At 37.1% G+C, this 25,757-nt stretch overlaps 2 pseudogenes; one reads left to right on the top strand and one right to left on the bottom strand.

Annotated features, from left to right (window-relative positions):
- Positions 1 to 1,456: 1,456 nt before the first annotated feature.
- On the top strand, positions 1,457 to 21,697 carry LOC100394013 (general transcription factor 3C polypeptide 6 pseudogene; annotated as a pseudogene).
- Positions 21,698 to 22,642: 945 nt separating this feature from the next.
- Positions 22,643 to 23,651, bottom strand: LOC100393291 (E3 ubiquitin-protein ligase RING2 pseudogene; annotated as a pseudogene).
- Between the last annotated feature and the right edge of the window lie 2,106 nt (positions 23,652 to 25,757).

A 25,757-nucleotide genomic window follows, 5' to 3' on the forward strand; every position in this document is an offset into this window, starting at 1 on the left:
CATCTTATCCTTCATGTTAGTAGGAATATCTAGACATCCTATATGCCACTGAAACACTAGAAATTTCACTAAAATGGAAGTCCTCTTAATTTTGGTCAAATTTATTTTCCACCTTCTGACATCCAAATGTCTTAACAATAAGTCTAGTATGTTTCTATTTCTTGCTATTTAGGTCTCTTCAGCACAACTTATTCAACATATGGGCCAATGTAATGTCTTGGGGAAAAAAGAAAAGGTGATCAAAGACTGTGCAGATTAAATTATTACATAAGGCTAGAGAGTTTATACACTCCAGAGGTACGGAAGTCAAGGTGTATTGCCAGCCTTGCTGGACTTGACAGCTGAAAGCAAACCACTTCTGGTGTTCTTTACTAACAGATAACAAAAGAAAACTATCTGCCAGATTAATAGATGCATAGTAGGTGGCATGAAATGTGTTAATTTGCCTAATCGATGAAATTACATCTAGAATATTAGCTGAAAATGGAATCACCCACCTGGCTTAGTTTATAATGTTCCACTGTCATTCTACAAGATCTATCTCTTTTCTGCACAAGCCAAATAGGCACGTGAATGGGGATGTGATAAAAATCACCAGCTTTGTATTATTCAAGTTTGTAATCGTGGCACTAATGTCTGTATTCCCTCCAAAAATATGGTATGGCTTTTGGTTTACTATTTTGCTAGGGTGAGGCATTTCTAGTTGCTTCCACTTGGACTTTTCCATCATTACTAGACCTTATACCACACATATCAGGAAAGCAACATGGGGATTTTGCCAGTTGCTAAGCAAATTTATTATAATTATATATTGTGGAACTGAGAAAATAACCAAAGGATGTCTTGGTGGACCCATTGAACCCACTATGAGACAAATGTGAATTAAAACTCCATTGATCATCTGACCTCCATAAGTGCCTACTCTTTCTGTGACATTTTGATAATTAGTATCAGTTTTGAGCAATTGTCCAATATTTCCCCAAAAAAGTATACTTTTTCCCCCAGAGCTCAATCTTGTTGGTAAAAGTTCATGTGTTTCTTTGGGGAAGACTGGGAGAAAGATTAAGAGTATAAAATTTTGGTAGTGTAACTGGTTCTTCTTCGAGAGGACCAGGCACCCTCTTCGTATAAGGGGTTCTGTATTGGTAAATAGGCTCACATCTTCAAATTGACTGAAGGGTCATAATTCTCTGCTTTTATGATTCAAGTGATACTTTTACTCACTTGACCTAGGGCTTTTCTATTTATACAGATCATGTAAGAATTTAGTAGACTTCTCATCTAATTCCCTTCTAGGAAAACCATGAAAAGCTAATCAATGTCATAGCTCTCTAAAAGTTAGATACTTTGATCACTGCTTTAATTCTACCATTTATTAGAATAACTGTGCCCACTTTGTTTTGTGTGATTGGATGGGTATTCTCTGGTCTTTGCACCATAAGATGTGATTATCCCTATGGCATTTAAGGATACCCGTTTGATGGTAAGTCTTCTTAGTGTAAATCAACATATACGGAGGAGTGACTATAGAACTCTTCAAAGTTGCTGGGGCTTCCTTCACAAATTTGTTTTTCACAGTTAGGGTAAAACATGTAAACTCCAGGGTAAACGAATAGGTCTTAATGATAAATCTGCTTTAACATTCCTGTCTCCTTATGCCTTTGTATATCTTCTTCTAAACATAGCAGTGCAGTTCTGGCAATACAATTTTATTTAGTATAAGCCACCTTTTGATTGATATTCCAGCCTGCCAACTGTACAAACTAACCTTTCTATCCCTTCAAGCTACAACAATAAATTAACATTTTTTTCTTATAGGTACCATATTTTAAAAATTGGCCTGATTGAACTTTATGTTCCTTTCATCATTATCTCTAATATCACTTTAATAATAATCCCTAAATATATTACCCAAATTTATGCCTGTATAATTTGGAAAAATCTTGCAGTTCTTTTGATATGTGACATACCTCCTCATGGGTCATACTTTGTACCTCACCCTGTGGGACCTGCTGGGATTTGAGCCTAGTGATAGATTTAGTAACAATGACAGGTGGCAAAAGTAGACCCTAAGGAAAATTAATAGAGCCTTGCAAGGGGAAGTCATTACAAGTTTTTCAGGGAAAGCAGGGATAATCTCCTCAGATAGGGATGGAAGAGCTTCTTCTGTTAGAAATGAAGACTTAGCAGAATTTAGAGATTTCATGTCCCAGCTTTATTGACATCATCCTACATATCCCCATTCCAAATTTCTGGATTACACTCTTTCTCAATCAATGCCCTTATTGTAAGAGAAGTCACCTGCGATGTTGGTTATTAAATTTGCATTGTAATTTAGTTACTTGCAAAATATTATCATGTGTTTGGATCTCAGATTTTTTAGCCTTGCAGATACACGATATAAGAATTTTCTTTGGGGACATAGAAAAATTCACATCATTTTTGTGACACATTATTATGTAATTCGAAGCCATAAGTTCAAATTGTGAAGGCTTTCTTTCCCACAGTGTCTTTATTGCAGTTAGGAACAACCAACCAATCTTATTATACTCCTTAGTTTGACTAAAATATTCTAAGGTATCAAACCATCATATTCAGAACCTTACTTTTTGTAAATATTTGATTCAAAGCATCCCATAGTAATATTTGTATATTCTTATTGCCATACCAGACCATGGACTCCAGTGTCCTCTTTACCACTGCAGATACTGAAGGCAGCTTTTAGGGCCTTCAAATCTAATCAGATTACAGAACAAACTCCAAAAAACTTATTAACAAGTTTGAAATTCATCCTTCAGATTCTATCCTCTAGAATCACTCTCAGTACTAAAATCTGTATCATCCAGGGTTCTCCAGAGAAACAAACCCAATAGTACATACATACACACACACACACACACACACACTCACAGGTATGTATACATACCCCCCCCACACACACACCCAAACACACACAGAGACTGTTTTTAAGAAATTGCCCCGTGTGTGATTATGTGGGCTTCCAAGTCCAAAATCTATGGCAGGACAGCCTGCTTAAAACTCAGTCAGGAATTGATGCTGCAGTCCTGAGACAGAATTTCTTCTCAAAGAAACCCCAATTTTTGCTCTTAAGGCCTTCAACTAACTGAATGAAGGCAACCTAAATTATTGAGAGTAATTTCCTTTACTTAAATTTAACCACATCTACACAACCTAACTGCAAAACTTAGTGCTTTATTAAATTACTGGTACTACAGCTTAGATAAATTGACACATAAAATGTGTCATATACCATGACACATACTTTGTACTCTCTTTGGTTCTTGCTGATCCCCCCAACATTGTGAATCAACCATAATTCTATGAATATTGAGTATCCTGAATGATCTATCCAAACAGCAGCAAAGAATGGCAAAACATATATTGCATCTATCTCATGCTCTATTGTCTCATCAGAATTCATTTACAAAACAATTTCAAAAAATTATTAAAGGTTTCAATACAGTGACAAGCCAAGCATGAGGCTTTTCTGGCACAGGGCCTTGTGCAACCGCACAGGTTGTATTTTCATGAAGCTGATGCAGGGCAGGCGAGCTAAGTAGTTGGGGCTTAGCCTGGGTGGGTCTTGACTTGGTCTAGGAAATAATTTAAGGGTGAGCCAGTGATATTACATAGCAATTTTTATTGAAGTGGCAGTGTACAGCAGCAGCAGAGGACTATTCCTTGCTTAGCAGGGCTACCTCATAGGCAGTATGACCAGAGTATCAGCTCAGAGGCAGTTCTGCAGTCATATTTATATCCACATTTAATTACATGAAAATTATTGGTATATGATGTAGAAATTTCTAGAGAAACAGTGGTGACTTTCAGGTAGTCAGGTCATTACCATGAAAAGAAACAGTAACTTCTAGGTCTTGCCATGGCAATGGTAAACTTAAAATGGTAAGCATGACATGCACGCTGGTGGGCATGTCATGGAAAGTAGTTTCTGCTCCATTCCTGTTTTAGCTAGTCCTCAATTTGTTCTGGTGTCTGAGACCTACCTCCCAAATCAAATCCCACCTCCTACCTTATTTTCCCCGCAGAGCTGAAATATTCCTCCTTAATCTTAAGGGTACTGCAGAAGAATAAGAGTCCATCTTCTGTAATTGCTTCCTGCTGATTTTATGTACATAGACCCATCTTACCACCAGAAGCATAAAAATCTCTGGATGCCTGACCTAAGGGGCCCAGAGGCAGGATGCTTTCATTCTTTAGGTCAGTAAGTGGGATGAATTAGAAGCCTTGGACCAGGATTGTCTTTGCCTGGAATGACTATAATCTGGAATACACAAACTTTATTAAGAAGCTAAAAAAAAAAAACAAAAAAACGAGGAGAAAAGATTAATCTTAACAAGACAGATATCAATCATCCTAAGAGGTAAAAAGCAAGTAAGACTTGGGAAGGCACTTTTGATAGTTGACCAGATATAGTTGGGATCAGTGCCCTGGTTGTGTCCGTGTAACCAGTAGCTTGCTCATAGATCATTTGAATATTAATCTCAACATGTCCATAGTCGTTAATATATGTGCAGCAGGTTTTATTAATAACTGCATAGATTCTACCTCATTCAGCTAGTAAACAATCCAAAATTACTCTATTATTGAGAACTACATTTGCCAAACAGTATAGAGACTCTTGGATTCCCTACGCCTGACCTGTGTTAGTAGCTAAGAATTCTAGGGTTCTGAGTCAAGGTCTTTAGGCTTAACTTATGGAAAGCAAAGCTGCGCCAAGGTGCTACTGCTGCTCTGATTTCAACCACAATTAATTCTATTGCTCAGTTACTTCTGGAGTTCTTGGGTCATATTGGGTTATAGACTGTGACCCCTGGAGGGACAAGGGTAGCTGATATACATTCACTTCCTGTTACAAGTTTTTGATATACAAGAGAAAGCTACTGCTGAAAGAACAGGTAACTCCCTGGGAGTTAGGAGTGATTATGGGGTGTGAATTATTTTCACTGATGGTTGCAAACAAAAATGGGTCCAGTTGAGGCATAGACAGAAGATCTAAGGGATGTGATGCTTATCCTTTACTGACAAACTGGGTTTATAGAGGTAATTTTCCCCTGTTCTAATGGTAGTGGTTGAACAATCTTTGTTTTCAAAAAGGGGGTGATACTCCCACCTTCCCAGAATTGTTTTTCCCCTGTATTTTCTGATCAAGTTAAAGGCACCATAAATGGTTCACAAGTGGAATCCCACTTACCTCACTGCAGTCTTTGGAACTTAGCAACTAAAATTTATCAGAGCATCACAGGGAAACTTTAAATTTTCTGTCATTAACACAACTGTGAGTGCAAAACTATAATGATGAGTGCACTGGAGGTATAGATACCCAAATTCCCAGGTCCAGGTAATAGTGGTGGGGGTGTTCAGGTGGAATCTGGTAAGTGGGGGAGAGTTCTACTTAGCAAATAGGAGTTTGGGTGCTTTAAGATTATTATGGTTAGTTAGGGTATCTGGATAGGCCAGAAGCTGGAACTCTGTATCCTGGGGATGTTGATGACAAATCTAACAACTATAAAGATAACTCTCTGATTCTATAATTTTTGAAATATTTACTATAAAGTTTTAGTCCCACCCACACTGGATCAGGAAAATTGGGAGAGAAAACAGGATTAACAGTGGAAGCATAGTGTCTGGTTGGGCCTTAGAGTGGCCTTCACACCCAATAAGAACAAAAGAGATGTTTCCCAGGAGGAGGTAGCTAAAGCAGTAGGAAAAAAGTATTAAAGTCAAAAAGAAAAGAAAATTTAATGCTCCTATTTTCACCCACAGGATCATGTTACTACTTCTGGCTGACTGCTGACTATTTCAAATAGGTAGCAGAGGTCCTCTGAAGAATTGAAGAATTGTAGACATAGGTCATAGTGTCCTTTCTTTGTGCCTATGACTCATAAGAAAGAGGTTTAATCCTTTATAAGAGCACCCAAGTAGTGATTTCCTGAAGATTAATAGCAGTGGCAGTGCTTAACAATTCCTGATAAAGGCCCTCCCATTTTGGTTGAAATTAATCCTCATGGGATTCTTCTTTTTATGTTTTTAGTAAGACTAAGTCTTCTGGTAGAATAGGGAAGCTATTTTTTTTCCACTGTGGAAAAGGGAAATATTTTATTTTTATATTGAAGGGCCTTTTGTATATGGCCTAAATTCTAAAGGGAGGAGGAAGTGTTTATATAGTATAGCTAATTACTATTAACCAAGATCAGAGCATCTGAACACACACAATTCATTAAGTCAATTTTACAACTTTATTTCTTGGCTCCTAGTCTTTGGTTCCCACACAGTTCAAAAGGCATTGAAGGGCCAGTGAGTGCCACCCACCTCCACTCTATTCCAGCCCAGAATATCCAAGTGGCTACAAGTTCCCTGATTACAAGTCCCCACAAGTTCCCTGATTACAAGTCCCCAGGGCACAGGGACATAGTGGACCTGGGACAAGCAGAACACCACCACAGCATTGGCACAGGACAAAATAAAAGCTTAAGCATCACCACTGCTTTGAGCACACCCTGAAAAAATGCAGAAACACAAACAAAAGAATCAAAATCCATAGCCCTCCAACAGACTGAATGAATGTCCTCCTTCCTGGCCTAAGGGAATGGAGTTGGGCAAGCACTCAGCAGTCCCCAAAACTCTTCTAAGTGATAGAAGAGTAAAAAACCAAAAGACAAAATAAGGTTACAAATCAAGAAAAAAAACAAGATCATAGAATTAGGCTATATTGGAGGAAAACACTGCTCCCACAGACCTCTAAGACAAAACACTTTAGCATCAGAACACAGCTTTCAGAATTGAAGGAGAAAACTCACAGGAGCTGACAAAAACGCTAAAGGAGAGAGTGACATGAATCTGAGAAGATTTTAAAAGAAATAGATTACACAATTGAAAAGCAAAATTTCTGGTAATTTAGCAAATTAATATCTTAAAAATGTGATTTTAACATGTAGCTCATTCTTTAGAAAATCTCTTATAAACCATTTCCTTTTAATTACAGCTAGCTTAATTACACATGAAATTCCTTTCATAAATTCCCCTTTACAACCTTTTGACCAGTTACACTGATCATCTACAATATGCTTGAACTTTGTGACTTGCCCTGTGCTACCACTTTCTTAAATAAATCATTCTACTGTAGGAGACGAATTTACTGTACAAGATCTCTCATTTTATAAAATTAACTATTTGTTTATATCCTTCCTTGGAAACATACAATTTCTATCCATAACTATTCATGGTTTCCCTCATATTTTGAACTTCCATTTTAATAATCTCCAAATATGGCAAAAATATTTTTTCCAGTGAAGAATACATTTCTTTGGCACATTTTACACAAACCTAGAATGCAAGAAATCCTGAACTGCCTACTAGACGTTGGAATTCTATACATGAGAACCATTCTACCATTTTAAGGTTTTAAACTACACAAAAAGCTCATTATTTAAGCATTTAGTCTATTCACATATATTTAACATCTTTTACTTGGAACAGTTTTATCTGGGTCACCTCCAAGAACCAAGATACTAAGCAAAGCTAATTCCCATTTAAAGCCATTTTAAGCATTTTAAAGCCTATGAATCTCACTGATTTACCTAGGTTAAAAATCTTAAAATTAAATTTTAGAAAACAGAATATTCTCTTCAAACTAATAAGCTTGGACTAGTCTTGTTTACAAGTGCTCTTTTATGTATAATGTAGTTTGATAGCAAGCTACACACAATACATATCACAATACCTGTATATACAACTAAACAAACACATTAAGTAAAACAACCTAAATTTGACAACTGGATTCCAGTTATTTACAGAATTAGGACTCATCTACCTGGCCAAATTTTGTTTGCTCCAATAGGTATGGAAAGCAGGATGAGGCAGGGAATGGGATTCCATAACATCAAATAAGGGAAGGAACAAGCAAAGTGTGCTGCTCAGGAGACCTCAGAGTCCCTGAGCCACCAGAAAGCTCACCCAGCAGTGGAGACACTGAAGAAAAATGTTCAAGTGGCCACTTGGCTGCCACTGTGGGAAGCTGTCTGCTGATTCATGGGTCTGAGACTCACAGTAAATGTACTTGAGCAATGCAGCTCATTGGAACTAGTGGAAGAAGGTTAGCTCCAGTATTGATGTGGAGCTCTCTCTCTCTCTCTCCCTCTCTCTCTCTTTCTCTTTGTTTCTCTCTCTCTGTTGTTAGGACATTCTCATTGTCAAAAGCCCTTTTGTGTATAGTAGGCACACTAATTCTGACCCAGGGACTAGCAAGTTAGGGGCCCTTTTCTGGGTATCCCAGATGCTGATCTAGCTACACTTTCTTGGAATGGGTAATTCTGAGGTGTCAGGGGACTTAAAGCATCTGTTAAGAACCTTGGGAGTTTTTTGGGGGGGAGTTTTTACCTCTTTTTTCCTGTCCCTATTTTTAACATTAAAGGTGATGTGTAAGAGTTGACTCACAGGGTTTTGAGGTCTCATTTCTGCTTTTTGTAGCCTTCTCCCAATTTCAGGGGCACATTGAGTAATAAAATTGATACCCTAGAGGGCCTGTTCTTCTGGGAAGTTTGGGTTTGCATTAGTCTACTTATTGAATGCCTCAACTAAATGACCCTGAAACAGTGAAATCTTTTATCTTTTTTCCTAAGTTATTTTTCTAACTTTGTCATAATTGACTGGCTTAACCACACACTTTTTCCTCCATTTTTTTTCTCATGGAACAGCAAGCAGATGACAATACTTTTGAGTCATGATAAGTTAAATATCTATTTAAGAATATAATTAACTTAACAAATTCCTGTATAGTCTTTTCTGGATTCTCTAAAAACTGGCCATGTCTTTCCTCATACAAAGTCAAATCAGACACAGAAAATGACATCTGTACTATCAATGTTCCCCCATTTCCATTAGCTACCTCCTGCAGTGGACACAGGTTTTCCTTTAGGGACTGATGTGGGAACTCACTGCTGCTGGAATTGATTGGGCTTACCCTCTTGGGGAGTGGAGGGTATATGCTGGGGATAATTGGATAAGAGGGAGAGGTGCCTGATGACTCTGGGATGGAAATCTTCATTAGAAAACTGGTGGAACCCCCCATCAGAATTGGGGGACTGAGGAGAATCCAGGGAACTTGTGGGCCTTCTAGAGGGAACAACTAGGAGAGACTCCCTTAGGTATGTTTTCCTGGTGACTAGAAGTAACAGCAGCCAGTAAAGAATCATGAAAGCCTGTACATAAGGGACTATTTGCCATTTTCTTTCTTTTTTACATAATAACGCTAATTGCAAAATGCTCCTATAATGTACAGACCATGTTTTGGCCATATCTGTTGGTTTACTAATTTGTATTGAGCCCAAATGGTGTTGCAATAGAAAATGAATTTATTTTTCTTTAAGCAAAATTTGAATTTGTTCCAGTCGCCTTGAAAACATCCTAGTGGTGAGTCTTTTGGTATGCTCACCACTGTCCCTGTGAAAAACAAGGATATTTTTCTGTACACAGAAGTCTTTTTAAGTATAGCAAGAGGGACATAAACTAAGCACCTTGTTTGTTTTTTGTTTTTTCCTTTTGGAGTCCTGCTTCCTGCAGAGAAGTTGTAAGTATAGGGAGCAAGGCATTACAAAAGTGGATTATGAGCTACAAATGAGTACTAGCACAGTAATACTAAATTCCACAGAAAGCAGCAGTTGGGCAGAGAAAGGGGCTAAAAAATGGTGACTGTGGAAGGGAAGCAGTCAAACAGCATTGCCGAAAGGTAGATCTCCGAGGGCCCTGACTTGCCAGTAGTGGAAACAAGAAAAAAATGTTTATGGGGCCACTTTTCTACCCGGTCATCTGTCAGGCCAGGGGCCTGGAAACCCCTAGTTTCTTCCAATGAGGATTGAGCAAAACAGTTATAGGTCAGCACACAGGGATGATACTGTGACTGGTAAATAATAACTTCTATCTTCAGGGCAGAAAAAGATGAGACCAATATTCTCTTAGGGGGAGGGACTATAACTCACAATCCTAGAGGAACTGCCAATGCTGAAAACCCCAGAGCATGTGGCAAGTGGCCAAAAATACCAATGCTGAACACCTAGAATGCCTGAGTTTCAACCAATAAGGGTCCCCTCACAGAATGCCAAAATCCTTGGGGCACCTAGTGGGCAGCCAACAGTGTACCCAAGACCATGTTGGCATCACAGAACGATGTAACTCTGGTGTCCCTGAATCAACACAATGAGACACTTCTCACAATTAAGTCTCCTGTCTTAATCAATTCTCTAAACATAGAATACAGTTAACAGAAACTCAAAAGCAAACATAAGACTAAAAATGAAGCACACATTTTATGATTAAAAATAAAACGATTGGTTGTTAAAATAAAATGGATTCAGAAGAGAAAGAACTGGGAGAAGGGCTGACAAGGATGTGCTTCAGGCCACCCATATGACGGGAATTTTAACTGACCAGTTAGCCAAAGGCTTTTATTTTATTTTCTAGTTCTCCCAATATTAATAAAGAAGCAGAAGACACTCATCTATCCACAGGAGCCAAAATGGCACCAGCCAGTCTTTCACATGGGACCCAAGTGAGGATCGCTCTAGGTTCCCTCAGCTTAGGTAGACTTGGCTGTTGTGCAGAGGGGCCAGCACAGAGACTGCTAACTCACTGGCCTGCTGGTTGGAGCAGTGGGTCTTACACAAATTAGTGGTACTATGGCCACTTGCCCATCTGCTTGGCTCTGCCACCTGCTAGAGTAAATAACGGCTCTGAAAAGAGCCTTTGGTTAGTGTTACATTTCTGTATTGTTAGCAGCTCTTTATTGTTAACAGCCTTAGTGTTACAGCTCTTGCAGCCTCTATCACAGACTGCTTTGCCATCTCTCTGCTCTTTGTCTCACTGAACTCCCACTGTCTGGCCTACTGCCATCTCTTGTCATCTTTCACCAATCGCCACCTCTCTGCTGATCATTGAATGCCACCATCTCTGCTGTCTTGCCTCTCTGCTGATTATTGTCTTTGCTGTCTTTGTTCCTTGGTTAGTTGGCATATGATGCAGGGCAGGTGAGCCCTGATATTGGGACATAGTCCAGGAGGGTTCTTTGCTTGACCCAGGAAAAATTCAAGGGCAAGCCAGTGGTGTTACACTGCAACTTTTGTTTAATCGGCAGTGTATAGCAACAAGGTACTGCTTGCAGGGCAGAGCTACTCCATAGGTAGTGTGCCCAGAGTAACAGCTCACAGACAGTTCTGTAGTCATATTCATACCTACATTTAACTATATGCAAATTAAGGGGCAGCCTATGCAGAAATTTATAGGGAAAGTATGGTAAATTCAAATTTGTCAGGTCATTGCCCTGAAAAGGGGTTTTAACTTTTGGGTCTTGCCATGGTAATGGTAACCTGACATGGCACACGTGGAAAGTTGTTTCTGCCCTGTCCCTGTTTTAGTTAGTTAGTACTCAATTTGGTCTGGTGTCCAAGCCCGGCCTCTGAAATCAAGTCCTACTACCTCCTATCTCAAAGCCAGACCTGGCTAGAGATCCTTGAGTTTGAGAATGTGTTTCCCTAGAACTACACAGCTTTGTAGTTCAATTCTTCAGGCTTCATTTTGATGTTTTCCTTTCATCTTAGCCTCTAACTTGTGATAATTTAGAACAATAGCCTTGGGTGGACAAGTGCCAAAAATTTGCTAAATGCTTGTGGCCGCATCTCAGGTACTTCTTCACTGTAAGTCAGGGGTCCCAATCCCTAGGCCATGGTCTGGTACTGATCCATGGCCTCTTAGGAACTGGGCTGTATATCCAGCAGCTTGGACTCTGTTCATGGAAAAGTCACAGGTACTCAGCTCCAACCTGTGAGAGCAGATGTGGTGGCCATACACTGCAAACACGCAAAGGCAGAGGTCTTCAAGTCCTCGAGAGCCAAACCCTTGCAGCTGTGTGCCTGGACGTGGAACACAGAGTGAAATAAGATTATTTTGGAAATTTAAGATTTAATGACTGCACTGCTGGGTTTCAGACTTGCATGGAGTTTGTAGCTCCTTTCTTTTGACCCATTTGTCCTTTTTAAAACGGGACCATTTAACAAATGCCTACCCGTCCATTGTATCTTGGAAGTAAATAACTTACTTTCTATTTTACAGACTTATAGGTGGAAGGGTATTGCCTTGTCTCAAATAAGACTATGGTCTGTGAACTTTTGATTTAATGCTGGAATAAGTTGAGACTTTTGGGCGACTTTTAGCAGAGGACGATTGTATTTTACAGTGTGAGGAAAACATGAGATTTGAGAAGGCAGGGGAAAAATGATATAGTTTGGATATTTTTCCCTCAAAACCTCATATTGAATTATAATCCCCATTGTTGGAGGTTGGGCCTGATAGGAGCTAATTGAATCATAACAACAGATCCTTCGCAAATGGCTTAATGCCATCCTCTTGGTGAGTAATTTTACATGAGATCTGGTTGTTTAAAAATATGTGGCACCTCTCCCTTCTCCTTTTTGTTGCTCCCATTTTTGCTGTGGAACCCTGGCTCCCCCTTCATCTTCTGCCATGATTTCAAACTTCCCGAGGTCTCACCAGAAACTGAGAAGATGCCAGTGTAATGCTTCTTGTAGTGCCTGCACAACTGTGAGACAATGAAACCTCTTTTCTTCATAAATTACTCAGTTGTAGGTATTTCTTTATAGCAATGTAAAAGCAGGCTAAGACAGAAAGCATTCTACCATCCTATGATTAGGTTAAGTGAGCCTGTGCTCCTAGACTATGAACTTTACAAGAAGTTTTCATCACCTCCCTCACTCAGGTGGGACAGGATGTCTGGAGGGTGCTGGAATTGTGTATTTCTTTCCCTCATGTGAAAGGCAAGGACTGGTTAGAGATGGGTATTTCCTTTTTTCCAGGTTGGTTAGGCTATGATAAAACTCCAGCCAGTTAGGCTCTTGTAAAATAATTTTTCCTAAAGGCAAGCCACTTTAAGAACAGAATGGTCTGGCATATTTCAAAATGTTTCCCTTTTTTTTTCTTCTGCTGGAAGCACCAGGGGATTTTTCTCGGATATCCACTGTGGGGACCTGGTCAAAATCCTGTAGGTAAAACTCACATTAAGTGTAGGGCCCCCCCTATGACTGGGTCTTCCTGGCATTTTTAACTCAGGGTTATTTACAGCAAGCCTGCAAAGATTTATCAATTACTGTTCAGGATTTCCTACACCAGCACTAGTTTCCTGGATGTAACTGCTCCAGTAATTGTGATTCTCTGTGTCGGCCTATCTGTCTCTTTATTCATAAAGGAAGTGTTTTGTCCTGAAACTACACTTCTTTAACAGATCTAAGAAAAAATGGGTGTTTTTTTCTTTTTAAGTTTGCTCAGCTTTTTACTTGTTAGGATGAAGCGGTGACTTCTAAGCTCCTTACACGCTACACTGAAAATCAAAAGTCTATAGATTTCTTTGGCATACATTTTGTATACAGAATATAAAAATGATATATACATAAAAGATTTTAGATGTACAGAAAAGTTGCTAAGTCATAACACAGGGTTCATGTATGCTTCAGTCCTAATATTACCTGTTATGAACATCTTACATTACTATTGTAGGTTATCACAACTAGTGAAACATTACTGATGGACTATTATTATATAAACTTTGAGCTTTGTACAAGCACCCTTAACGTTTACCTAGTGTTCTTTTTATATTCCAGAATCTCATTCAGGGACCACATTACATTTAGTAATCATGTCTTCTTAGGCTTTCTTCTTGCTGGGAGAAATTTCTCAGGCTTTCCTTTTTGTTGTTTTTTTGTTTGTTTGTTTGTTTGTTTTTTATGACCTTGGCAATTTTAGGGTGTTTTTATCACTAATTTTGTGGAAAGATCTTCAGCTGGGGTTTGTCTTATGTTTTTCTCAACATATTTTTTGGGAAGAATGGCACAGAGGTAATGTGCTGTTCTCGTCAAATCATATCAGGGATGCATGATATTAACCTGACTTCCACTGATGTTAACCATGATCCTCTGCCCCAGATATTGTTCTTCAGATTTATTGGCCAGGACCCTTTTTCATACTCCGTTCTTTGGAAGCAAGACCACATCAAATGGGGGACAGGAGGTTAAGCCCCACCTTCTGGAAAGGAGAGTATCTGCATAAATTATTTGGAGTTTTACTGTAAGGAAGGTCTGCCTGTTCTTCCTCATTTCATTCATTCATTCATTCATTCATTCATTCATTTGTCTACATCAGTATAAACACATGAAGATTTATTCTTTGGGTTACAACCCAATGCTATATATTTTTTTGTTATAAAACTTGTTCCAAATTTGATTATTGGAAGATATTTCAGGTTGGCTCCTGTGTTCCTTTGTAGTGCCTCCATCTTTTTAGTTTCTGAGCAATACTTTTTTTTTTTTCTCAGCCTAAAAGATGTTTCAGGAATATCTTGCTTATTTTATACCACAGCTCTAATATCAACCATTTCTTCTAAGATTTCTGTTTTATTTTGTTTGTTTGTTTTAAATTGGGAAATGGTACCTAGAAGCCTAGATATGTGTACTGGAGTGATGAATACTACTAGAGTCATTGCTTTCAAGTCCTCTCAATTGACACAGTTAGAAAAATATATGTAAGGATACTAACCCACATATATGCACATATCTATCCAGTCAAATCACCATTTTTCAGCATTACTTAATTACTTATATCAACTTTTTTTTTTGCCTTCAACCCATTCAGTAAGGTCATACTATTGCAATAATCTGTATTGCAATAGATTATTACAATAATCTGTATTGCAACAGTATTATCTATTTCATCCTTAGATTCCAAATCTACTGGTTGATTTTTTATGTTTTGCATACACTGAAGTTCATTCTTTATTATGTAAAGTTCTGAGTTTTGACAAAGGCATAGCCACAGATATTTATCACTTCAGTGTCACAAAGAAAGTTACATTAGCCCAACAATTATCCTAGGCCTCCCTTTGTTGTCAACCCTTCCCTCTGAAAAATGGGGAGAAAAAAACATGATTTTTTCTGACCGCATATTTTTGCCTTTTCTAAAATGTCATATAAATGAAATAATTCAATATGTGGAATTTTAGTCTTTTTTCTTAATTTGGCAAAATGCATTTAAATTTCAATCACATTGTTGCATACATTAATACTTGGTTCACTTTTATCATCAAATAATAAGTTCTTTTATGGATGTCACACAATTTGTTTTACCATTCACCTGTTAGAGGACTCTGTTGCTTCTAATTTTAGGTGATTATGAATAAAAGTGTTATAAACACTTTCATACAGGTTTTTATGTGAACATGAGTTTTCAGTTAATTGTGGTAAATACCTAGGGCTGTTATTAACAGGTCCTTTAATAATTCTATGTTTGCTTGTTTTTCTTTATAAGTAACTACCAAACTGTCTTCAAAGAGTCTGTATTATTTTACATTCCTATCCATGAATGAAATATCCTGTTATTTCACAAAATTGCAAGCATTTGGTGTTGCCAGTTTTATTTTTTAATTTGCATTGGCTTAATAACACATGATGTTGAGTATCTTTTCATATTCTTTTCTTCCATCAGTCTATCTCTGGTGAAGTTTCTGTTTGGATTTGTTATCCACTGTTTTATTTTTCCCCCTTATTGCTGAGTTTTAAGTGTTCCTTGTATACTCTGGATACAACTTTGATTTGTCTGATATATGACGTGAGTATATTTTCTCTTACTCTGCATCTAATCTTGTCATTCTTTTAACAATGTATTTTTAGGTTTCATAAAGTTTAATGTGTATGTGTGCGTGTGTGTGTGTGTGCGTTTCAGGGATAATGCTTTTGATGTTGGGTCTACAAGCTCATTGTCAAACACGCAGTCATGCAGAATTTATCTTATAATTTCTTCTAAAGGTATTACAGTTTTTCATTTTGGCAATTGGGTTTATGAACCATTTTGAATTAATTCTTGTGTAAGGTGTGAGATATAGGAAAAGAATGTTTTTCATATAGTTATCAAAAATTTTTAGCACTATTTGGTAAAAATGTTATCCCTTTTTATTAAATTTTTAACACATTTCAAAAATCATTTCATTATATGAGTTTGTTTCTGAGATCTTTATTCTCTTGTGCTGATTTATGTATATTATTTCACCAATACCACACTGTTTTAATTATTGTAGATTTATAATAAGTCTTAAAATTGGATCATGTGAGTGAACAAACTTATTTCTTATTATTTTGCAATTATTTTACTACCTTGGAACCTTTGAATTCTCATGAAAATTTTAGGATTACTTTGTCAATATCTCCAAAAAAAAGCATGCTAATATTTTGTTAGAAATGTGTGGAATTTGGCTGGGCACAGTGGCTCATGTCTGTAATCCCAGCACTTTGGGAGGCAAAGGTGGGCAGATTGCATGAGGCCAAGAGCTTGAGACCAGCCTGGGCACATGGTAAAACACTGTTTGTACTAAAGTTAGCCAGGCAGGGTGATGAACGCATGTAATCACAGCTACTTGGGAGGCTGAGGCACAAGAAACTCTTGGACCCAGGAGGTGGAGGTTGCAGTCAGCTAAGATCACACCATTGCACTCCAGCCTGAGTGACAGAGTAAAATTTCATCCCAAGGAAAAAAAAAGAAAGAAATAAAGTAAAAGAAAAAAAAGAAATGTGTGAAATCTGTAAAGGAATTGGGGAGAATTGATATCTTAACTATATAGTTGACAGTCAACTCATTTTTGAGAAAGTAGCCAAGAACACACAATGGGGAAAGAGTCTTTTCTGTAAATAGTTTTGGGAAAACTGGATGTGGGCATGCAGAAAAATGAACTTGGACCATCATCTCACACCATATACAAATATCAACTCAAAATGAATTAAAGAGTTCAACATAAGACAGGGAAGTATAAAACTACTGGAAGAAAACAGAAAAAATTCTCTTTCCATTGGTCGGAGCAATGATTTCTTTTGGATATGCCACCAAAAGCACAGATAACAAAAGCCAAAATAGACAAAATATATTGCATCAAACTAAAAACCTTTTTCCCAGCAAAGGCAATAATCCACAGGGTGAAAAGATAGCCTATGAAATTGGAGAAAATATTTAGAAACCACATAGGTGATAAGGAAATAATATATCAGACCTCAAACAAATCAATAGCAAGAAAACAAATATTCCAATTGAAAAGTAGGCAAGAAACCTAAATAGACATTTCTTAAAAGAATTACATCCCAATGGCCAACAGATGTGAAAGAAAAGTAAATATTGGGACCCCCAAATTACTAAGCCAAATACAAAAGTTAATCTGGGAACTGAGTCAGACAAAAGTGCCTCCCATTTTATTCCTAAATAAAATAACTACAAAGATTAAAAAGCTACATACGTCCCTCACAATTTGCCCACAGGAAAATTTCTTATGGGACTCTAGATATTTATGCTAAGACAGTTCTGTTGAATTTCACCCTGGCAATGAAATTGACAGCTTATATTCACAGCTACAGGACAAAGGGCAAAACTCAAAGTCATCCCTGTGCTCATCTGAGAAAAATGCATATCTCATTACCATCTCTACCCTATGGTTTATGTAAAATGCAGATTCACTGAGCCACACTGAGGCCTAAGTGACTATTTCTCTACCTCCCTCTCACATAAATTGTGTGCTTAGTGAAAGGCTGATAAAAGACTTAAAAGAATACAACTGTTTGTCTATCTACCTATGACCTGGAAGCCCCCACTTTGAGTTGTTCTACCTTTCCAGATCAAACCAATGTGCATCCTATACATATTAACTGATGTCTCATATCTCTGTAAAATGTATAAAAGCAAGTTGTACCACAACCACCTTAGGCAAATGTCATCAGCACCTCCCGAAGCTGTCATGGGTGTATTCTTAACCTTGGAAAAGTAAACTTTCTAAATTAATAGAGATATGTCTCAGATACTTTTGTTTCACACGGGTATATGAAAAAATGCTCAATGTCACTATGCATTAGTGAAATGCAGAATTTGTTTTAAAAAATTACAATGTGATATCACCTAACACCTGTTAGAAAGGTTCTTATTTTAAAAAAAGATAAAATATCATCAAGGGTATGTAGAAAGGTGAACTCTTGTACACTTGGTTAGAATTCAAATTGATATCATCATTAAGAAAAACAATATGGAAGTTTCTCAAAAAAAAGAGAACTAATATACGGTACAGCAATTTCACTCCTGTGGATACATATATCCAAAGGAAATGAAATCCGTCTCTTAAAGAGATATTTGCACTCTTGTATTTATTGCAGCATTACTCACAGTAGCCAAAATATAGAATCAACTTAAGTGTCCATCGATGGATTAATGGATAAAGAAAATGTGATATACATACATATATATATATGCACGTATATTATATATAATATATATGTGTATACACACACATGAGCACACATATACAATGGAAAATTATTTAGCCTTTGAAAAGAAGGAAATTCTGTCATTTGTGACAATGTGGATGAACCTGGAGAATACTAGGCTAAGTAACACATGCCAGCACCAAAATACTGATACCGTATGATCTCACTTATATGTGGAATCTCAAAACGTTGAACTCATAAAACCAGAGAGATGAGTGATGGCTGCCAGAAGCTGGGGATGGTGGGTAAAGGTGGTTGGGAGATATTGCTCAAGAACACAAAGTTTCAGTTAAACAGGAGGAAGAAGTTCTGGAGATCTGATATATAGCAGGACAATTAATTGACAATAATGTATTGCACACTTGAAAATTGCTAAGAGAGTAGATCTTAAATGTCCACACCACAAAACAATGATAAATATGTAAGGTAAAGGTATGTTAATTAGCTTTATTTAATCATTTCTCATTGGGTATATATATCAAAATATCATGTTGTATACCATTTTAACAATAAATTATATTGATTGTAAGAGATAGAGTGGTCTACAGCCATACCACCCTAAATATGCCCAATCTCATCTGATTTTGGAATCTAAGCAGGGTTGGGCCTGGTTATTATTAGTTGGATGGGAGATAGAATGTGTTCATAAAATAACCTATGAAAAAAATCTACATGCCAAGAACCCAGGAAAATACATTGACTAGACTGTCGTTGGTGCGGGGAGAGGGGTGAGAACCAAGGCAGCTACGCAGTATGGCTACACTCTCTCCTCTGCCCTTCTACACTCTCCTTGCTTGCCCTTCTCTTTCCTTCCCATATCTTTTTCTCTAACTTTCTTGTTAACTTTCTTCCTTCCAGTTGGCTTTTTGTACAGATGCCACCTTCTTTCCCTCATTTTTTGCATTTGCATATGCTTCATCCTCACCCTGGATTGTTAAACTCCTCTACTTATCTTGGATAGATTCTGTCTGCTTTTTTTAGAGTCTCCTCATGTGCAGCCTTTTCCAGGTAGTTTCCTTAGATCGTCCAAGCCTGAGATAAATGACCAACCTGTGAGCTCCCACGATAGCTAGTGCTAACCATTCCATCTCAAGTCTTTTCGCTCTGTATTGTAATTGCCTGGACATTTAACCCTTTTCTCCATTGCATTGTGATCCCATTAAAGGCAGGGACTGTTTCTTTTACCTCCAGTGCTTTACACACAGCACAAAAAAAAAAAAAAAAAAAAAAAAAAAAAAATATGGACTTTTCTATTCAACGTGGTATATTTTCTATTTCTTTAGATTTTTCAAATCTTTTCCTTCAGTTTTTTTTATTTTTCACATACAGATCCTGCACATTTATGTTAGATATATGCATATTTTTTCCCATGCTATTGAAGATGGTGTTTCTTCTTTCCTTATTTCAAATTCAAATTGTTCATTGTTAGCATATAGGAAATCAATTAACTTTTAAAATATTGACCTTGCTTCCTAAAAACATGTTAATCTCTTTTTAAAATTTATTTCCAGGAGTGTTTGACAGATGATTTAAAAGTTTTCACATAAGTCATGTTGTCTATGAATAAATGTCTATGCCTGTTAGATTTTTTCCCTCATATGTATCTAGATTGGACTTTCAATACAGGATTGAGTAGTAGTGGTAAGATAAAACATCCCTGCCTCAATCTCTCACTCATCTTTTATTAGATTAAGGAAGGTCTTACGTATCCCTAGTTTTTGGAAAGGTAAGTTTTCTTATTGTTGTTTATTTTGTTCTGTTTTATTTTTCTTTAAAATGAATGAGTATTCATTCATCCAGTATTGTAACTACGTTTTTTTTTAATTAAGCTACTTTCTATAGATAAATTGAAAAGGATTTAGGATATTGAAAACTTTCTTAAATTTATTCTTAAAAGTGCTTTTAGAATTTCACAAATGTCTTTGTAGTTCCCTAGTTAGTGTGTATGGCAAAAATTATTTGCTTTTTAACATCCTATTTAAAAAATTCAATTAATAAAAATAAGAAGCTTGTTCTTTCAAGCAATTTCCTTCCACTAACATACTCAGGTGCTTACTTTGTGTCTCCTATAAGAGAAGTCGCAATACCAGTTGGAAGCGCATTTTACCAAATATGTAGTTTTTAGGGCTACTATTTTATAAATGTTATAAAGTTATTCTCTTTGAGCACAAATAAATGAAGTGAGTAGCATAACTACTCAGATTCTACCTATTTTAACTCGTCAAGAATTGTTAACACCTGACACACACAAATGTGACTACATTACTTGTTTTAAATTTAAGTAGATTGCATCAGAATAATGAAATAGACACCCAAGAGCTAGTTCCCACAGATCCCAGAATAAGATTTAGCTTTACCTTCACAGTCTCCACAGGAATAACACAGAACAAAACTCACTGAATATTAATTCACTGACTAGCTGAATATTATTTTTAACTTTTAATTTCATTAAACCTGTAACACATATATACAACCCTCACACACTCAAAAATATGTGTATAACTTTTGGCTCTGTAAAAATTTTACTAATAGCTTATTATTGACCAGCAGCCTTAGAAATAATATAAACATTTAATTAATATATATTTTGCATGTTATATAAATTACATACTGTTATTCTTAAAGTAAGCTAGAGAAAGGAAAATCTTATTAAGAAAATAATAAGGGGCATAAGCACTGGGTTGGGGTGGCTAATGACTTGGTACACACCGAGGAGTTGTGGGACCATGGTGGCCACCAAGTAGTGGAGTCCAGACAATGGGGAAGAGGAGGAATAGGAGGCAGAGAAGGTAATTCCAGTAGAATTGTCAGGATTTTCTCAAAGTGTGAAAATAAATGCAAGATTTTGAGAGTTGACAAAAAGAGGCTCATTCTGCAAGTGGACAGCTATGTCTTTGCTGGGGTGTATGAAGGGACCTGTGTTACGTTTGAAGAAAATTGTTGAAAATATACATGCAGAAGGCAATAATAAAACAGTGCTAAAATATAAATGTCATAAAATGAAGAAGCTCAGCATGATAACTCTTCTGACAGAAAAGAAGGAAGGAGAAGAAAACATAGGTGGAATGGAATGACTGATAATCAGGAAAATGATTTCTTCTATAGACCCAAAATGAGTTGTAGCCTTCTACATAAAGATGAAGATGAAGAAGTAGGTAGCTTCAACTCCAGATAAACTTTTAGAGGTGGAAGAACAACAGATTCAAATGGAAGAGAGTTCAAATCTGAGCTATGAACAGGAGAAACCACTGCACTTGGAAATAAATGTTTCTGGTTATATTATTGATATCTCTTCTGGTTTTATGGAAACTTAAAATCCTGCCTTAAAAAACACTCCTAAATAAAATAGTTCCCATAATAACTAGTCATGACATTTTTGAAATTTTTATATAAAAATGATTGGCTGTGTAGCTTTCAATTGTAACTATTTTGTCATTTTTGTTGACTAAACACACATTCCCAGTTATAGCACAACTTAACATGCCAGAATCATTCAGAATCAAACAGGAATTGAACTTTTAAAAAAAAAATTACTATCGATTTAATTTTCCTTTCTTCAGCAAAATCTGTCAGTGAACCAAGTTCTCATAGAACTTAAGATTTTCTTTCATTCTTTCCAGGACCAGAAATTCCAAAATTACAGGGGAAAAATAATGGAAAAAAATAACACTGCATGACAATGGACACTAAGTTCATAAAAAATTTCTTTTTAAAATGAAATATCATGGAAGAAAATACCATGAAAAGAATAATCCTGTAAGAATTGTTTCTAAGGACAGTAAATTTGAGCCTTGGGTCTTCATGAAGGTACTACGATTTATATAGAAAACTATAAATATACAAGACTCCGGGGAGAAAAAGTCAGAATACATAATATTTAATATTCTGTATAACTAAAAATCTTTTGGGGGGAGTGGAAAAAGGACAGCCAACTGAATCTTTAAGAATACAGTAACTATGAAAAATTCCTGGGTCAAAAGGATGCTCCCAGTGGAACCACACTTTGTGGGGGGAAAAAAAACAAGAAACTTCAGACATTTTTTAAAGGAAAGAAAAAGGTACTGAATAAATGCAGTTCTATCCGAAAAGGAAATCTTAAATTAAGGGGAAAAGATCTGAATAATGTAAACGAGTCTGGCTCAGAAAGGAAACTGAACAACATATCCAAGATCTGTCCATAAAAGTAATGCCAGTACATCTTTAATATTAAAGAAATAGGCTATAAAAAAAGTTCAATCTCAGAATTGGTTTTTAAAATCTCATTTGTGCTCCTTTGTAGGTGCGTGGTAAAGTTCCATAGGTTTGTTCACTTTCCAGTATTTCTCACTCACCAATTCAAAAGAAAAAGAGCCATTTAATATAGTGAACTGGTCACTGGCTGTTGCCATATAAATGGTATAGTGCTTCTCACTGGCTGTATCAAGGTTCAACTGGTTTGATTCACCTTTGCTTTGAAGTTCTTCTAAAGCTAACCTCACAGTCAGATACTTGGATAAGTGATCAACAGTGGCGTTATCTGAAGTCTTTATGTACCTTGTCTGTATACTCTCATCTTTGTCCGTAAGGGCAGGGTGAGGCCTGAATACTAATTCAGTTTCACCAGCACCATCCATTACTGGATCAATTGCCACTGCTGCATTGTTATGATCAATATCAAGCTCAGAATCATCAGATATTTTGGTCCGTTGTTACTAGGGCCTGCTTCCTGATTGCTGTGTGTGGAGGCATTACTACAGTGTGAACTGTCACCATTATCTTCTGCTCCACTGCCATTTTCAATCTGTTGTTTCTTGCCTCGCTGCAGTCTATTCATGCCCTGTATCATCAGTCCTTCCCCAATGCTGTGACTGAGTGCTTGCTGATTATCGTGCTTGTTGATACTGGCTAATACTCTCTCTTGATGAGCTTCATACTCATCATGACGTGGATAAATTTTGCTGATGAGTGTATCAAAGTTCGGGTCTGGCCTTAGTGATTTTTTGGAAACTAGTTTTTTTCCGACAGGTGGGACATTCTTTGTTGCCACTTCTAAGGGCTGTGATGATGCAGTCTGCACAAAAACGATGCACTCCTTTGTAGTCATTCATAGTATTCTTCAACGTATCCAAACAAATTGGGCACATAGATTCACTGTGTAGACTTCGACGTGACACCACAATTTCTAAAGCATCTGTTATTGCCTCCTGAGGTGTTCGTTGTAATTCATATAAACTGAGTTCCCATGTTTTAAAATGGTTGAGCTCCGTTTGTTTGCACAGCCTGAGACATTGCGGCTCCTGACCCAGCCAGAGGCTCCGCTGGCTGTTGTCAGAGCAAGACTTGGGTGCCAGCCACCACGGCCGCCAGTGCTGCACGATATGGCGAGCCTCGGCTTCCACAGTGGAGCTCGGTAAATTCAACATGGGCCACTCAATATTCATGAGAGACTGAGGGGAAGCCCGCTTGGCTGTGGGGAGGGCGGGAAGGAACGAGCGAGCAAGGGACGGAGGTGCGGGACTAGCATGTGCACGGCGAGGGGAGGCCGGTGGCACGAGGGGCAGAATTGAACTTTTAAAAATATGGTTTAAATGACTTTAGGGACCCTTCTTTGATAACTCCTTTAAATTTGAGGTTTTACTAAGGTAAATCTATATATTATCTATTCTAACTGTTACAAATCACCACAAAATCAGTGTCTTAAAACAGCACAGATATATCATCTTAAAGTTTAATAGGTCAGAAGTATAACATGAGTCTCATCTGAGCTAAAATAAAAGTATTTTCAGGACTGCTTTCCTGTTTGGAGGCTCTGCTGGCATGGGTAAAAGGATGAATCCATTTTTTTGCTTATCAGTTGTTGGCAGATTTCAATTATTTGCAGTTGAAGGATCAAGGTCCCCCTTCCTTGCTGTCAGCTGAGTGACATTTCTAGTTTCTAGAGGCTGTCCACATTTCTTGGCTTTTGGCCCCTTGTTTTTAGAACCAGCAATAGTAGGTCAAGTCTCTGTCCCGTATTGAATCTTTCTTGTTACTTTGTCCATCATCCATCTCTCTGACCTAGCCCTCTGTCGTCAACTTCCACTTTTAAGGGTCCGTCTGATTACATTGGGCTCACTCAGATAATCTCCCTATTTTAGGATCTGTAAACTTAATTCCATCTTCAAATTTTCATTTGCCATTTAACCTAACATAAGCAGGCATAAAACCAGGATTAGGGCTTGGAAATCTTTTGGGTGCCATTTTTCAGTCTACCACAATAAGTATTTTATCTAGGAAGAGAAAAAGAATTTTAAAGTGCTTAAAGATAAAGGTGCAATTCTCAATATGTCAGTTGCGATTTCACTCCTTTCTCACTTAATGAAGATTATTGGAACTAAACTGTAATAGTTATTTTATTATGACGGTAACCTAAATCTGTGCTAATTTGTATTTTTAAGTAAATCATTCACAAGCTGTGATGCTTTGGAATAGATTAGGTTGTAGAAAATTGCCAATATGCAATTGTTTCTGATGACAAAACCCACCAATTTCATATAGTTTAACCTAGAACTAATAAGTTAAAATGCATCTTATACTAATTACATCTCACAATTGATGGAGATATAATTATTTTACAGGTTAGAGAATTAATGTTCTAGAATGATAATTTCTTTATTTGAAAAGTTTTACTGTTTAATCGGAAAACAGCTTGACAAAAAGCATTTTCAAATCATAAGCACATGTATTTTCCCAGTTTTTATGACTTTTTAAGTCTTACCTTTTTAATCAAAAGCTCATTTTTCCCACCATGTGCAGGTGTAGGAGAGATTTCTAATTGCTTGACCCAATATCTGTTCTTTCTTTATCTCTTTGTAACAGAATCTGTGAATTTATTAAGGTTAGCAATATAGCTGACCTTTCTTGCAGATACCTGTGACCATATGACTAAGTTTTGGGCATCAGCATGGACTTAGAAGTGTTGAGTGATGCTTCCGGGAAGTTTCCTACAGCTTCTCTTTGTTCCTTATGGAACATGATTATGGTGGCTAGAGGTCTAGCAGGATTCTTGGACTTTAAAGAAATCCTGGAAACAGAAGCCATTAGTGGCAGAGTAACAAGACAGAAGATTGGGTCCTGACACTGTGAGACTGACCAGGACTGCTATTAGTAAAAGGTTAGCAAACCCTTTCACTTTCTACCTGGTTAAAATGACTTTGAGTTTGCCTTTCAGCACTATTTCTCTAGATGCCTGCTAAGCAATATAACAATGAAATGTCAGCTGTGATACTAAGCAATATTGTTTATGTTAGAAAATGACCCTTAATGGGTAAATGTATCTGGACCAGGAAAACTGTGACAAGTACTACACATGCCCGTTGGAAAACATGGGTTTTGGAATTCCTTAAACGTGTTGTT

The sequence above is a fragment of the Callithrix jacchus genome, chromosome X (assembly GCF_049354715.1).
Source record: "Callithrix jacchus isolate 240 chromosome X, calJac240_pri, whole genome shotgun sequence".
Taxonomy (NCBI): Eukaryota; Metazoa; Chordata; class Mammalia; order Primates; family Cebidae; genus Callithrix; species Callithrix jacchus.